Source organism: Dipteris shenzhenensis, chromosome 13 (assembly GCF_047967505.1).
Source record: "Dipteris shenzhenensis isolate YYH24624 ecotype China chromosome 13, Dip_SZ_1.0, whole genome shotgun sequence".
NCBI lineage: Eukaryota > Viridiplantae > Streptophyta > Polypodiopsida > Gleicheniales > Dipteridaceae > Dipteris > Dipteris shenzhenensis.
In genome coordinates this window covers 32,209,806-32,214,917 of record NC_141608.1, presented here as the reverse complement: position 1 = coordinate 32,214,917, position 5,112 = coordinate 32,209,806, and the positions used below count along the sequence as shown (strand labels likewise).

At 40.2% G+C, this 5,112-nt stretch overlaps 1 pseudogene; it reads right to left on the bottom strand.

Moving 5' to 3' along the window:
- Positions 1-3,104: 3,104 nt before the first annotated feature.
- On the bottom strand, positions 3,105-4,866 carry LOC147895300 (protein NRT1/ PTR FAMILY 8.3 pseudogene; annotated as a pseudogene).
- Between the last annotated feature and the right edge of the window lie 246 nt (positions 4,867-5,112).

Genomic DNA, 5,112 nt, shown 5'->3' with positions numbered 1-5,112 from the left:
GTGATAGACTACTGGAAAACCATGATCAGTGAGCTCAAACAAGAAAACATCTCAGAGATAGGAGTGTACAGAGATTTTTGGCCAAGAACATAATTGCCTAATGAGGAGGATGATATAGATGCTTGCATTTATGAGTTCTAAGGCTATCAAGAATGGAATGATCACTATTACGGCCTCTAAAAGGTAAGCCAAGGGAATTGTTTAGACCAATTGTGAATGTTAAGCAAGGTGACTTCATCTTGGTGAGGCCATCAAACGCTATATACCCCATATGGCTTGGGGTTGCCGTATCAACTGCCGAGATGGATGATGCATCTCTTATTAATTCAATATTGAGCATCATCAATTAAGAGAAAGGGGCTCAGTGATGCAGATGTCTGTTGACTATTGGAACAAGTATTGGGCAGAGTATAGGTTGGATTCACAGGTATAGGAGTGTATTGATGCGGTCATCTGGTCGTGGATATCAAAAGCCATAAATAGACCCAAGAAGATTAAGATTCCACAGAGTGTGTGTATCAAAGCATAGGAGTGCTTGCTTGGTATCTGATCATAGAAAATGGTGATGATTTTCTCCCTCTTAATCTCCCAAACTTACATTGTAATATGTGTTCTCATGTGACGTTTCTCAATTATTGTTATCTTATCAATGGATATTTGCATATTATTAGTATGACAATTTTTAGAAGCTGTCTTTCACCACCAACTACTTTGTTTCTAGTGGTTCACTTTGCACGGTGTTTGTTAACACCACCAACTGGTGTTTATTAACACCTCAAGTAAAATATACATGTTGTGCCCAAACGTTGTTTACTAACACCACCAAATACATGATTCTGCCACAAATTCTTTGTTCTGGTTGTTATTCCCATTGAAATGTTTCACAATCAATGAAGTTTTTCATAATCATTGGAATTTCCACTGTATCCACATATTCCATATTGGCAAAAATCCTACAATCAATGAAAATTCTCCCAAATTTAATCAAACATTTCCCAATGTTAATGAAATCCACCCAATTTCAAAATTTCCAAAATGCAACTTTTGTCCCACTTTATCTAATACGGCGTTATATTGAGCAGAGGTGACCAGTTCAAAAATAAAGTCCAAATGAAGCGAGAAAGTCCAAATTATTTGAATAGTGTGTTTTTATTCAAAAGTGAAACAAATCTCCAAATTGATGAAATTTATGTGATATTATAGTTTGACACATTATAGCTAGGATTAACCTAAGGAGTAGAACAAATTACTTGCCACCATTAACTTCGAACAAATTATAGTTGGGATTAAGCTAAAGTTCATTAATGAAACACAATAGTTTAACAAAATTGATCATGCTCGCTTGCGTGTCCATATGTATTGGTATAGTTGCAACCTATAAGTGTGTCTAGACCTATGCCATGTTTGAAGATAGTGTAGTTTATGATGGATGCTATATCTTGGGAAGGTAGACTATTAGCTTATTTTTTGCATGTGGATTTTGGCCCATTAGATGATGTAGGCGATTTAGTGCAAGTGCCCACATGCATTTACTAATTCTATTTACAATGGGAAGGCTATATATGTGCCATACTTATGTCTTAGTATGAGTCAGGGAGCTTATAACATAAGAAGCATTAAGTTTTAAGGCATATGCTCTTTAAAGTACATCCAAAAATATGACAAAGGAAAAATTTGAAATCCAGGAATTCAATTCAATAGCCTAATAAATTCATAGTCCAGGAGTATTTATGGCAATTTACAACAATGATGAAACTAGTTGCTTGTATTTTCAAAATGTAGTTTCTAATGCACTAAGGTGTATTGTATATTAAATATTTTCAAGCTAAAACTAATATATAGGGATAGCATTAAAATATGTGCTGCATGATACATTTTTGAATAGTTCTCTTGTCATGTTTGCAAAAAATAATAACTTTCAAAAAAGGTCTTTATAGTAGCTACATACAATTGCACTATTATGATTTATTGTAGTAATTCTTGGACCTAAGTAATAATTTTATTGTTATTTCAACCAAATCATACATAATAATCAAGATCTTCTTCCATGTATACGTGTTTCCCTTATCAAATAATTATACAAGATCATTATTGAGTTTTTCATTTTAGCTTGTGAAAGCACTATTGTATTACTTCATTAATGGACTTTTCAATCTAATAAATGTTCTTATTTTTAGTAGGTGTTACTTCTTTTTTTAACAAAAGGATAATTGCAAGCTTGGCATACTATTGCTTGAAATCAATTATAAGGGCATGGCCACAAACATAAGTAGAGGCAAAGCGATGGGTCAAATGTTTTCAAAATATGATACCTAAGGGTACATGACGTAAAATGGAGAATAATCAAATTGATTGATCTCCTAATTTGCAAAAAAAATCATAGCCACTCAGACACACCTCACCCACACAACAAACCCTAACCGTAAACACAAACCCAATAAATAAATAAATATAAATATAAATATATATGTATCTCTCTCTCTCTCTCTCTCACACACACACACACACACACAATGAAATCTAACATAAACTACTCTAACTACCCATCGCTCTCTCTTTCTCTCTTATTGTTGTGAAAACCCAAGATAGACACACTTATAGCAAAACCCTCACACTAAAGAGAGAGAGAGACACACACTCACAAGAAATGGGAAATACAACAATAGGAAATAAAGGAGAGGGAGACGGGGAGAGAGAGAGAGAGATTCCAAGCCCACCCTCCCTTATTGTCACCATACCCACTATTAATGGAATGGAAAACTCTAAGACACTCTGGCCATCACATGGAAGAGGATGATAAAAGTAGATTGTCATCATACCTATCATGCCCTCTTCCTTTTCACGTGGAAGAGATAATAAAAAGGTGTTATTGGGCAATATCTGCCCTCTACTGAGTCTACTCTCTCTCTCTCTCTCTCTCACTCTCACTACCCGCACACACACATACACAATACTAATACCTATCTCATACGCACAATTAATACCTACTCAGTAATACCTACTCGCGCACACACAATATTATACTAGTAGGACACACTTTACACACACTCACACCAGAGATCCTCGTGACCTTTCTTACATGTGTTATTGTATCCTCATTCTCTCTACTGATTTTTGATCGTCTCAGTGGCCATGAGAAGGTCCACTGGTCTATCAATGCTGTTCTCATCAATGCCCACATTGTCTGTTGATTCGTCACCCTCGCTGATCAGCTGTTTTGTCTGCTTGGCGATCAAAGGATCCATTGTGATCAGAAGATCTACTGAACTACCTAAAAGGTTCTTCTCATCTCTGCCCACGTTCTGTATCACTAGTTCTTTAGCCTCGGTGACTGCATGTTTTATCTGCTTGGTGATGAGAGGAGGATCCACGCCTGTGCCCCCTTTGAGCGTCTGCTTGTACTTATACCAGTGTGCGCACAGCAGGAATAGCCCCAAGTTGAGTAGATTCAACACAGCCAGCAGCCAGTAGAAGTAATCCAGATGACTGCGATTCAAATTCTTAGGCAACCAGCCGCCCTCTCCATGGTGACTCTCCGTAATATTCTTCACTAGATTTACGAGCGCGCTGCTTAGAAAATAACCCGCTGCTAATGTGCTTTGCGAAATCCCCATGCCCAGACTCCTCATGCTCTCTGGAGCCTGGTTGTAGAAAAACTCCAGCACCCCCACATATGTGAACAGATCTGCGAATCCCAAGGCCATATACTGAGGTGCTAGCCACACAACGCTGATTGGTATGGATGCTTTCCCTTGGAGTACCTCCGCATTGTCTAGCAGCCCGTGTTCCTTGGCAACTTTGGTCCTTCCCGTCTCCACCGCCCCAGCGATCAGCATGGACGTGATTGCCATCGCTAGACCGACTCCTATGCGCTGCAAGTTCGTGATTCCTGTGGGGATTCCCGTGATTCTACGTGCCAACGGAACAAATAGAAGCTCGTACAAGGGGGAGAGGATGAGCAGCATCGCCACGGGGAAGCACAGCAATGACGCAGCAGGAATCTGGAATTTGTGCTTCGCGAGCTGCCTATTCAACGTGGTACCCTGCTCTATGGAGAAAGTTTGCAGTTGGGCGAGACATACGTTCAGCATGATCGTCGTAGCCCAAATGGGCATCATGCGAGTGAGGGCTTTTACTTCTTCCACTTGAGTAACGGGGCACAATTTCCAGGGACTCACCCTCGCGGGATCGACGTCTATCGAATCAAGAACAGCAGCCTTGTCCAGAAACCTGCCAGCACGATCACGTACGGGAATCATATACGATTTTCCATACAATAACTAACCTACAATCTCATCAAAATCGGCATACGAGCTCACATTTTATAAACGGTTTCCAAACTATTAAGCTTAGCTTTCCTTTCAAATACCTGAACTGGTTAGTGTGGGCGATATGAACTCTATACTGCCTTGTCCTGCTATCTTTCTCGTTAACCTCATACAGCTCGGACTCGAGAATTGGAAGAGTTACTTTGCGCTTCCGAATGGCTGCCATTACCACTTGTGCGATTCGCGTCAGAGGACTGCCCCTGGGCACCTCGTATCTATAGAAAGGCACACCCGCTACAGCCGACGCAAGACCAACGAAGAGAAGCCCAAGACTGACACCGTATCCCACGCCAAAGCTTACGAACTCTTGGAGATACACAAACAAGGTGCAACTAATTCCTGCTCCCAGTATTAAGAAGAAGAAAAACCAGTTGAAGAAGCTGGACATTTGTATACTTTCTTTAGAGTCGGTATCGTCGAACTGGTCAGCACCGTGTGCTGACACGTTCACTCTTACTCCACCTGATCCGATGGCGAGGAGATACATTCCAGCCATGAGCACCGAATACTGTCTTCCTCGCATTGGAGGGCAATAACCAGAAAAGAAACAGGGGGGTGTCGTCTCAAGTGCAGGAACGGATGCCGAGAGCATCATCAGCGCGAAGCCCTGTAAAATAATTTCATAAATCCAGTCCAACCATAAACGATCTTCCCTAAGTTTCTAATGGATTGTTCACATCAACACTAAGTTTCTAATGGATTGTTCACATCAACACTCACAAAACATACCCAGATTTCGATCACCCCAAAAAATACAATTGTGCGAAAACGCCCAAGGTAAGCA